The sequence below is a fragment of the Eublepharis macularius genome, chromosome 2, assembly GCF_028583425.1.
Source record: "Eublepharis macularius isolate TG4126 chromosome 2, MPM_Emac_v1.0, whole genome shotgun sequence".
Taxonomy (NCBI): domain Eukaryota; kingdom Metazoa; phylum Chordata; class Lepidosauria; order Squamata; family Eublepharidae; genus Eublepharis; species Eublepharis macularius.
This window is the reverse complement of record NC_072791.1, coordinates 12,098,864-12,111,080: the sequence shown is the minus strand read 5'-3', so window position 1 is coordinate 12,111,080 and position 12,217 is coordinate 12,098,864.

Here is a 12,217-nt window from a genome sequence, read left to right as displayed (position 1 = left end):
AAAATTATTTTGAACATGCAAATAAACCAGGGCATTAGCTAGCCTATAAACTCAGAAAGGAAAGGGAAAAGAGACTGATTCATGCCCTGTATACTAAGAGAAAGAATGCTCAAAAGGAGGAACTAAAGAAAATTGTGGAAACCTTCTATAAACAACTATATGGGAAAATGGAAATATTAAGAGAGGATCAAAAACAGTATTTACAAAAGCAAGAGTTGCCCAAACTGTCGGAGGAAAATAAGAAATGCCTTAATGATCCAGTTACAGTGATGGAAATAACAGAGGCTATACAAAAGCAAAATAATGGGAAAGCTCCTGGTATGGATGGAATACCAGCAGAATACTACAAAGCATTAGAAGATGTTATTCTTCTACCTTATAAGAATATGATTAGTACAGCGATAGAAGAAGCATCCCTACCTGAATCTTGGATGGAAGCTACCATCTCGTCCTATAACATAATTGTGTCAGCGGGTTTCCGACGACTTACATTGTATCCTGGTGTGCCTGCATGGGTAGGAAGACTGGAAGGGTAGGGTGGTGCAGTAAGAGCGATGTGTCTGCAAGCCCTGGTGGCGCTGGGGTGATGGGGCAAGAGTGACGCGCCCGCCACACTATGAACTCCGCTGGAGCCGGGGTGCGTCGCTCTCAGTGGAGCCAGGGCAACGGAGCGAGAGCAATGCACCCGCTGCCCTGTGAGCCACACTGGAGCCGGGAATGTGGTGGGAAGAGCAAACCTGCCTGCTCCACCCTCCCTGGCCCCGATCCCTGACCCCTGCCTGCCAGCCCTCCCCAGATCCCTCCTGCCTCTCAGCCTCTCAAACTCCCTTTGCCCCTCCACCTCCCAGCCCTCCCAACCCCTCCTGCCTCTCAGCTCTCCCCAATCCCCCCTTGCCCGTGCACCTGCCAGCCCTCCCCAGACCCCTCCTGCCTCTCAGCCCTTCCCAGACCCCCCTGCCTGCCAGCCAGCCCTCCCCAGACCACCAGCCCTCCCCAGCCCCAGCTTTCTAGAGCCCGTTGTATTTATTTGCACAGTGGGCTTTGTTTCTAGTTGATTCATAAAGAAGGAATGGATTCAAAGGAAATTAAGAATGATCAACCTCTCTCTCAACTCAATTGCGACTATAAAATATTTGCTACAATATTAGCTACAAGACTGAAAAAAGTCTTAACAGATATAATACATCAAGATCAAACAGGATTTCTCCCTAAAAGACAATTGAGAAATAATATTAAAACTGTTTTAAACTTCTTAGAATATTATGAAGCACATCCTGAAAAGACTATGGTTATGGTGTTCTTGGATGCCAAAGAAGCTTTCGACAATGTTAGTTAGCAATTTTTTTATCGAGCAGATGAAAGAAATGGACTTTGGAACAGGCTTTATAAGAGCGACTGAAGCCATATATAAGCAGAATGCAAAAATAGTTATTAATGATGATTTGGCGGATACTATATGGATAGAAAAAGGGACAAGACAGGGTTGTCCTCTCTCACCATTAATATTTATTTTAATGTTGGAAGTATTGACAAGAACTGTCAAAAAACAACCTACAATTAAAGGAGCATCGGTTAAAGGCCATAAATATAAGCTGCAAGCATTTTCAGATGACTTATTATTTATCCTAGAGGACTCTGTAGAATCAAGAGAACAATTAATGCACCATATTAAGGAATATGGCTCTATGGCCAGGATGAAAATTATCTGAAGACAAAAGTTATAACTAAAAATATGACGCTGGCCCAAAAACCGGAATTGATTAGTTTGACAGGATTCCAACTAGAGAAGAGAGTAAAATATCTGGGAATATATTTAACTTCAAAGTCCAGTTCCTTGATGAAAGATAACTATGTGATATATTGTTGAAGGCTTTCTCGGCCGGAGAACGATGGTTGTTGTAGATTTTCCGGGCTGTATGGCTGTGGTCTTGGCATTGTAGTTCCTGACGTTTCGCCAGCAGCTGTGACTGGCATCTTCAGAGGTGTGGCACCAAAAGGCAGAGATCTCTCAGTGTCAATGTGATACTGACACTGAGATCTCTGTCTTTCTGTGCTACCTTGACACTGAGAGATCTCTGTCTTTTGGTGCTACACCTCTGAAGATGCCAGTCACAGCTGCTGGAGAAACGTCAGGAACTACAACGCCAAGACCACGGCCATACAGCCCGGGCCATACAGCCCGGAAAATCTACAACAACCAACATCTATGTGAAATTGCTTCAAGAGATTAAGAAAGATTTAGAGAGATAGGGAGGTCTTCACTTATCATTGATGGGAAGGATTGCAGCTATAAAAATGAATATATTGCCACGTATTATTTTCTTATATCAGACTATTCCTATTTGTATCAATAAATCCTTCTTTGAAGAGTTAAACAAACTAGCATTAAAATTTATTTGGCAAGGGGAAAAGCCAAGAATTAAGCTGAAGGTGCTACAAGATCTGAAAGAAAATGCCGGGTTTCCTGTATCGGACTGGAAAATATATTATAGAGTATGTTGTTTGGTTTGGATGAGAGAGTGGATTTTACTAGAAAATCAAAGACTTTTGGCTCTTGAAGGACATGATTTGAAGTTTTAGGCTGGCATGCCTTTATATGGTATGGAAAAGTAACTGGACATAAATATTTTAAAAATCAATTGATAAGAAAGTCTCTCATAACAGTATGGGAAAGAATTGCTTCTTCAATATATTCTAAAATGCCACTATGGGTCTCACCCCTTGAAGCCTTTTTGCAGCCGAACTTATTTTCAGCTGACAGACTTTTCAGATATAAAGACCTCTTAGATGATAAAGGAGCTCTAAAAACGAAGGCGGAACTGTTGAGACATTAGTTTAGATTGGTGATCAAGAGCCCAGATTGAGGCTGCTTCCACACACGTTGGATAATCCACTTTCAATACTCTTTAGTGAACATTTGAAACTGATTTTCCATGTGTGGAACAAAAAATCCACTTCTAAAGGATTGTGAAAGTGCATTGAAAATGCATTATTCAACGTGTGTGGAAATGGCCTGAATCTAGATACCTTAAAGATAAAAAATTGGGTGGCTTCTATCTAGAACAAACTACTTTTGAAAAATTGTTATGTACCTCTGATGAAAAACTCATTAAAATGTATGTATTTTTAAGGCAAATGAAAATGAGAAAGGAGGGGGCAAAAGAATGTATAACTACATGGGCACAAAATTTAGGATATTACATTGATTCAATACAATGGAGTAAATTGTGGAAAGTGAATATTAAAATAAGTCGATTACATTTAAAGAAAATTTATATAAGATGTTTTACAGATGGTATTTAACACCGGATAGGTTGGCTAAAATGTATACAAATATGTCAAATAGTTGTTGGAAATGTGGGAAACATATAGGAACGTTTGACCGCATGTGGTGGACATGTAAAGATATACATAAATTTTGGGTAATGGTACATACATTACTGCAAGCAATTTTACAGGAGCCAATACCCTTTAAACCAGAGTTATTTTTGTTGAACTGTATCTCAGACGAAATTAGTAAGGACCGGCATTGTGCCTTCAGTAAGACATAGTAAAGTGAAGAGGGAAACTCTCCAAAAATCCAAGTTTACTATTTCTGAACAAGAAAAAACAAGAAGGCCACGTAGTAACATGACGGCACTACAGCAGCTGCAGGCTTATGGGAAAAATTACGGGACTGCCTCTCTATGCCCCACCTCACCAGCTTTGCTCCTCTGAGCAGGACCTTCTGCAGGTGCCATCCTGAAAATGGGCAAAATATAGTTACGCTCTACTACCCAAACTGTTATATACATGAAGACGGCATATTCATCAAAGGCATTCAACCTTGCTGATACAGAATAAACATGTCACAGTGCAAAAAGAATCCAAGTACAGAACCTCACACGCCCTGAGGGTTTTTACATGGGGTCCCCCAAATATCAATCAACAAGTCCATGGTCATATAAATTTGGGGGACCCCATGTAAAAATCCTTAGGATCCACAAGGATCTGTGATTTGGAATCAAATGTTCATGCCAATGCATGGCTGCCTTCTTTTTCTACTTCTTTTTCTTGATTGCAGAAATCCACACAGTACCCCATTACATCAGGGTGGGGGTGGTGATTTCTTCATCACTTACATGACAAGGCCAAAATCTGTTTTCTTCTGTTGCCTACAAATAATGAACACGTGGATGCAAATCGAATTATTCAGGAGGGCTTTTTCCTCAGGCAATAAAGCTGGGCAGTAAGCAAAAGGTTCAGAGAGACCTGTTGGTAAAGGGATGGGGACTGTAGTTTTTACTACTGTGTACCGCCTGTTGCTATAATAAAGCTCCTATTAGATAGTTGCTCTGCCCTGTTAACACATAGTGTCCCTTTACTTATGTTTTGTTTCAGTATTGTTTTGGCTCTGTATCTGATTTCTGTTTCTTCAAATTTCTGTTGCATTGTTTATCCTATGTATTGTTCGTTGACTGTCCCAGCAATTGATCATATTGGCTTATATCAGCTTACACTCGAGGCACGTATCTGCCTTGAGTCTCGCGGAATATAATTTCCGTATATCAAATACAAATAAAATAAAATAAAGAGATGCCAACGGAGAGGCTATTTTGCTAGAGACTGCAGACAGCAGCCCAACGCAGACGAACGAGAGCAGGAGAGGCATCCCTTATTGCAAGGAGGACTCGGCTCCACCACCAGGGAAGAGGAGCTTCCAGAGAGAAAGCAGAAAAGCTCAATGGAGCTCAATGGAGCCCTCTGGCTAGTAAGGCCAAAAGCAGGGAGGCATTTTGCAAAGGAAATATTTGTCCACTACTTACCTCTTTTTAAAAAGGCCTCCGCGGCTGCCTCCCCGCCCCTTCCCCACTCAACCCAGGAAGTGACGGCCACAAGTCAGGTGACTTTCCCTCTTCAGGTCTCTCTAGGAATGGAGACTTCTTCCATTTAACCCTTAGGTTGACTTTTGAAAGCAAAAAACCCCCACTCCTACTACTATTTATTTTTTTCATTATAAAGATTCCCCCCTTGAATACCTACACACAAAACTGAGGTGCAATTACCCATGTGTTGCTTGCATACCATGCTAGCAAAAAATATTTATTAAAATGAATTTTAAACTGCGTAATTTCAAGATCTGCAACACTGATCCTGAATGACTAGTAGAACCAGCGGCTTTCTTCATTGTCCTTCCTAAGGGGGGGTGGGGCGGATAGGGGCTGCAATCTTATGCATAGGTGGGCTGCGCAGAAAGCCAGTGATTTTGAAACGTTTCCGAGCAGCCTTTCTCCTCTCCCAGCCCCCTCCTCAAACCTTTCCTCAAATCTGGGATAGTGGTATAAAGACCCAGTGTGGCATGGTGGTGAGGTTGTCGGACTTAAGATCTGCCATGGAAGCTCGCTGAGTAAGGTGCCAGCAACCAAATGCAAGCCAAACAAACTGAGAGACACACAGTAAAGCACTAGAAAACATGTAGGAAATTCCCACCATAACCAGCTCATTCATGAAAATATGCAAAAATCCTTTAAGTCAAATATAAAGTGCTTACACATACCTCCAAAGACTTACTCATTAGCAGTTGACAAATTCTTCCATTTAGACCTCAATGTAATTACATCAGCGTTAAAGTGCAATGTGCAGATAGAATAAATATAGGAGTAATTTTGGGCCAGTCACACACTCAGCCTCACAAGAAGAGGAGAAGTATGTAAGCCACTTTGTGATTCCCATGAAATAGATTAAGTAAGTAAAAGGGCTGTAAAATTAACGCTAGTTGTGCCAGTCTGCACTCTGGACTCGCTCAGAGGGACGTTTCTGGGGCCACAGTACAAACACATCATTTCGGTAACAAGAGTACTGGCTAACTTTAGGCCAGTCACAAGCTTTCAACAGAACTACCTCACAGAGTTGTTGTGATTGTAAACTGGGGAACAATGTCAGACATCGGGCAAGCTAGACAGCACAAAAAGAGAGGCTTGACTATATCCCCTCCTTTACAAAACCCCCAAGAACCATTCTGAGCTACTGACACAGTGTTGTCTAATGGTTACAGTGTCTGACTAGAATCTAAAGTACCCAGCTTCGAATTGCACCTTGGCCATTGCAAGTTACTGGCTGACCCTGGGACAGGCAGACATTCTGAACCTAACCAAACTCAAATGGTTGTTGAGAGGAGAAAATGGAGAAGAAGAAATAATATCAATTATTTCAGGGCCCGGATGGGGAGAAATGGAGGTATGATGTTTGTTAAAAATAAAATTTGAGATAGTTTGGAAAAAAGGATAGTTCTTTCCATCACATCATTCAGTATAGTTGCTTCTCTTTTGGTAGAAGACAGAACTGCTTATTCAGTAATCAAACTGTTGTTAAAAACGGTGAGTGGAGGAAGCAGCGTGGAGCACAGAATGCCATTTGTTTTTTGTTTGTTTATTTATAGTCTTTTCTCACTGATACTCAAGGCGGATTATGGTGTGGGTCAATACAGTCAATTTCAAGGCATTTCAATACATGTGTCATAAGATGCATGCAAATTTGCAAAGATATAAATCCAATACAAAGTTGAAGAATTGCTGAAACCGTGCATATGTAATTCTAAAATTAACGTATAAAGCAACATATTTATTTGATTTTTAAAATCTGCTCTCCCCATAAATGAGAGCCAGTTTGGTGTAGCAGTTAAGAGCGCAGGACTCTAATGTGAAGAACTGGGTTTGAGTCCTCACTCCTCCACCTGAAGCCAGCTGGGTGACCTTGGGTCAGTCACAGCTTCTAGCTCTCTCAGCCCCACCCACCTCACAGGGTGTCTTGTTGTGGGGATAATAACAACATACTTTGTAAACCGCTTTGAGTGGGTGTTAAGTCATCTTGAAGGGCAGTATATAAATTGAATGTTGTTATTATTAAGCTGTCATGGTGGAACATAGGGAGAGAGGCAGTTCCATTGATATGCTGACCAAGGCCATGGAGAACTTTGAATGTAATAGCCAATCCCTTGAACTGAGCACAGCAACTGATCGGCAGCCAATGATTGCAGAATGGGAGTCATATTCATGCTCCTCCTAACTCCTGATAATAGCTGAACTGCAGTGTTGTGCCCCAACTGGAGTCTCTGAGTTAATATAGAGGGAAGACCTATGTAGAGTGCATTACAGTAGTCAAGTCTTGATGTTACCATAGTGTACAAAGCAGCGACTTGCAAACTCCTACTCTGGGCGCTGAACTCAGACCCCTAGGTAGTAAGAAGGTCCCTCTTCTGTTTATTTCTGAGACTTTTCAGTCTCAAGGATCATTTGGGGGGGGGTTGTACCAAACTGCAAGCAGTGACTCCAGACACAGGCTGAAATAAAATACCTTTTTGTTTATTGAATACAAGTTACAGAGAGTGTTTGCTGAGCATAAAGCACTCTTAGGCAATAGGTAAGAGAAAACAAATGCCACTTTCTATTGCTACCTAACAGCTATCTGAATAAAACACTTAAAAGCTTGCTACCTTAGGCTTCTCTGATATAGCTTCTTTGCTGATAGGTTCTCACCGTTAGGCTTGGTAAAGGAGTCCACTTCCATGCCATGCAAGTCGAGGTATCTTGATGATAAAAGGCAAACTTCTCTCTCACATGAAGGAATAATGTCTAGAGATGGGACCAGTGTGTAGCAGGCAGCCATCTTTTCAGGCCTGCTGACGCTATCAGCCAAAAGCCAATCAGGGCTCACTTCCTTAATTGGCATTGCTATCCCTGTGAAATCGGGGAGGTGAAGATAGACACGGTGAGAGCCAGTGTCAAGGCTGACTCTCTTAAGAACTGGCAGGGGTCTGCAGGTGTTGGAAATTAACAAGCCAGCACATTCTTTCCCAGGTAGGCCAGAGCCAGGCCTGCAAAAACTTACGGCTGAATCAAAGTTCAGGCATCTTAACTAAGAGCCATGCTAAATTAAAATAAATAAAACAAATACGTTTTTGTCATTTTCTCAGCTGAGCTGTAGATATGATTTGCCAACTTCTGCCGAATAGCAATATTAACAACTGCAACATTTGTTGGTGTTCAAATACGGCCCGGCAGCTTTGAGTGCTTCAGAATCTCCCCCGCTTTTGGAAACTCTTGAATCAACATGGAAAACAAAACCTACCAAACTGGTTTAGAAATATTTGATGTCAGTCAATAAATATGATATGCAGAGTCTTAGAAACGAATGGAATAGTGAGCTGTGGGTCGTTCAGTTCTGCCAAAGTAAAGGAATAAGGCTTTAAGCATTTTATTTGTTGATGGTATGGATCTTAAGCTGTGCTTTACTTAGCAAAAATGTATGTTTAGAGTATATTGGATACCACAGTGCTTTCCTGCTAAACGATCAAGTAGAGTGCCCAACTGTTGGCAGTGTAACTCAAAAGATGTGTCTCTTAAGCGTGTGTTTGGGACATGTTCATTAAGCCTTTTAGGAAGTCATCACTTGTATTAATTCTGTATTGGAATACTCCATTTCTGAAGATGATTATGTACTTTTAAACTGTTTGCTTGTTTCATGGAATCTAACCAATGGTCAATGAAAATGGATCCTCTTTGTCCCTATAGTCGCTAAAAGACACCCAAGATGACCCACGTACTCTACTTGGGTGGCTCCAGTTGGTGTGTGAGATTGAAAACCGAGAGGAAGTGGTGAAATTGTCCTGTCTCCAGCATCAGGTGGCCCAAGGGCGAGGGACTGCAGAGTACGGACAGAGAGACAAGCCTCATAGAACATCGGAATACCGACGGAGAGACTGGATTTGGGCTACTGGGTCTCCAAAAAGGGACTGGGGATGGACCCTGCAAAGATCCAGGATGTATTGGGGTGGGAAGCTCCAAAAATGAGATGGCAACTACAATCGTTTCTGGGCTTTGCAAACTTCTACAGGCCATTTATTGAGAACTTTGCTCAGACCGCATTGCTATTGACTGATTTACTGAAAATGAAAAGGAAGGGACAGAGGGAGTAAAGCCGAGGGTTCAACTGACCCGGTCTGAAAAGTGCCAACGGGTGTTTGAGAAATTAAAAGAACTTTTCACTTCTGAACCCATTCTGTGTCACCCTGATGAGAATAAAAAGTTTATTGTGCAGGTAGATGCCAGTGACGTAGCCATGGGAGAGGTGCTCCTGCAAGAGGGGGGAGAAAGGACAGTTACACCCCTGAGCGAATGTTTCACGCAAGTCTTCTGAGACCGAGAGACACTGGTCAGTATGGGACAAAGAAGCAGCGGCTGTTAAACTGGCTCTGTCAACCTGGCGAAACTGGCTTGAGGGGGAGAAAATACTGTTTGATGTGTGAACAGACCACAAAAACCTGGAAGCCCTCTGGTCTCCACAGAGACTGGGCACGAAACAGCAACCGCCCTGAAAGCTCGAATTTCCTGGCAGATGCATTGTCCTGCCTCCCACATTATGAAAGCCAAAGGGAGGAGATTATAGACACTATGTTCACCCTGGCCCAGCTGGGAGGAGCGGTAGTAACACGGCAGTGAGCACATGACCTCCTCCCCTCCTCGCCCAACTCCTGGTTGGAAAAAATTGGCAGAACTGGAGAAGGAGGGGAACAGGTATTATAAGATACTCTGGAAAAGAGTGCGGGTGGAAGCTAGTATAGAAATGGCAGACTGTACGTGCCAGAAGCCCTTAGGGGGGAAGTGGTAAAAAATGTCACAATGATAAGCTAGTTGGATATCTTGGATTTGTAAAAACATTAAAATTTAGCATAACATCAATTTTGGTGGCTTGGGATGAGAAAAGATATTTTCCAATACACAAATAGCTGCCAGACCTGTTTGATGGGAAAGAAGCGGGGAGGAAAACCCCCAGGACTAATACAGCCATTAGATCCGGGTCTACGATTTCTATGGACTTTATCACGGGCTTATCCCCTAGTAAGGGGGAAACAGTTATTTTAGTGGTGGTTGGCTTATTCTCGAAGCAAGCCCACTTTGTGCCACGTTCTAAAATGCCCACAGCAAAAAATCTGGCTACCCTCTTCATTCAGAATGTGGTGCGTTTGCATTCTTTCTCCGAGAAGGTAATTTCGGATCGTGGGGGCCAGTTTGTAGCCAAATTTTGGCAGATGCTTACGATAGTGACAGGGATTGAGCAAGGGCTTAGTTTGGCCCACCATCCAGAAACTGATGGACAGACAGAACGGACTAATCCGATTTTGGAGCAGTTTCTGAGATGTTATATTAATCACCAGCAGGATGATTGGGTTGATTTTCTGCTTTATGCTGAGTATTGCTATAATAATAGTATCCACAGTTCGATTGGGGCATCTCAAGTAACACAAAGGTTTGAGGGAAAGCCAATGCCCCTCTTGGATAGTAACTCCTCAGTGGAGGGAAGGGATCTGAGAGACTGGTGGAGTAAAATAACTGCTTGATGGAAGCTAGTGAAACAAACACTAGAGAAAACTAAACAGGATTGCAAAGCCCATGTGGACAGGAAATGCTCCCCTCCCTGGGAATTGAAACCTGGACACTCTGTTTATGTTTCAGCTAAGAACTTCAGAGAGAAACAAGCAAGGGTTGGAAATATCTAGGACCTTTCAAGGTGACTAGACTTATGAATGATGTGACCATGGAACTGGATCTGCCTAAGAACCTGAGACATGTTCATCCAGTTTTCCATTTTTGTCTCTTAAAGGACCTGGGGCCAGACAAGTGGCACCAGAAACCATTAGCTCCACCCCCTATCAGGGTTGAGGGCCAACCTCATCATGAAGTTGAGCAAATATTGGACCCTAAGAGGAAAAGCGGTATATTGTTTTACCTGATTCAATGGAAACACTTTGCAAAGAGCCAAGCTGAATGGGTTTAATCTACTAATGTTAATGCTGACAGATTAGTTAGGGCCTTTCACAAAAAATACCTGCGCAAACCGGGGGGGGGGGCGGAATTGAGTTGGGGGGCAGGATGTCAGGGTCTTGGCATCCCCTGCCATACTTTAGGGGCTTGACAACCCTTGACCTGCTTGGTAAGAGACTGGGCAAAGGATTGAATTCTAGCAAACGTTGTGCTCTTATGTTAGAACTCTGATGTTAGGAGCTGCGGCTGTCTCCTCTATCTCTGTACTGTGAAAGCGTGCAGAGGAGGGGCCTCCTCCTGAGCTTATCTTCCTGTCTCCAACTTTCAGTCTGAGAAAAAGAACTGTTGTCATGGATACATAACGTTGGAACTCCTGAACTTTCTAAAACATCCTCTCCACTTTCGTTCCTAGTTGCTTTGGTTTGGTTTTTGCTTTACACATACGCTGTAGCTATTGGGGGATGGGAAGTGGGAACTTGGGCTAGGTTGGCAGCTAAGGGGGGGTGGGGACTGGGCTGTACTTAGAACTCAATATAGGCTTGGGGCTTGGCACAGAACTTCATTCCTGGCAACGAACCGGTAATGGATTGCTGAACTAGTAGATTAGTAATAAAGCTTTAACTCATGAAGTTCTGGACTCATGTAGTGAAGTCATTGAAATCTACCTGGCAGAACCTTCAATACTACAACACTGGAAAGAAAAAAGGTGATTTTCCATAACTAACTGGATCAAGAATATTATAAACGTATCAACATTTGAACACATTGCATATAGATGAGAATTGCTTATGGACTTATTTTTAGATATTTGGAAACCTTTTATAGAAGCTTAGGTATAGGTTTGCAAATACTGTTTTTGTTTACTAGCATTGTTTTTATTTTTTTGTTTCGCACTAACAAATGAGATTTGAAAAGAAAAATTTCAAAAAACCCTTTGCCATCTCCAGCATCATCACTTCTGTCTTGTCTGGGTTTAGTTTCAGTTTGTTATTATAGTTTGTTTACTTTCAGCCATTAGACAACAGGCAGCCACCCAAGATCTCTACTGCATCCCACAGTAATTTGGATAGACAGATATACAGTTGAGTATCATCTACATACCGAGAGCATCTAATTCCATAATTACAAATGAATTGTCCTAAAAGCTTTACATACAGGTTGAACAACATGGGGGATAAGACTGCTACTTGTGGAGCTCCACAAGATAATTCCCACTCTGGAGAAAGATGGTCTTCAACAGCAACCCTCTGAATAAAAAAAAAATTGGCCCGATTTAGCATAAAAGTTTTAGACACAAGTGACAGTTTCTAACATATGCCCTTCTGCTGACTTTTTTGACAGGTTACATGCCTGACAAGAAAGAGATTGTGGCTGAAGCTGTTGCCACAGTGGCAGCGGTTATTATTTATTTATTTATT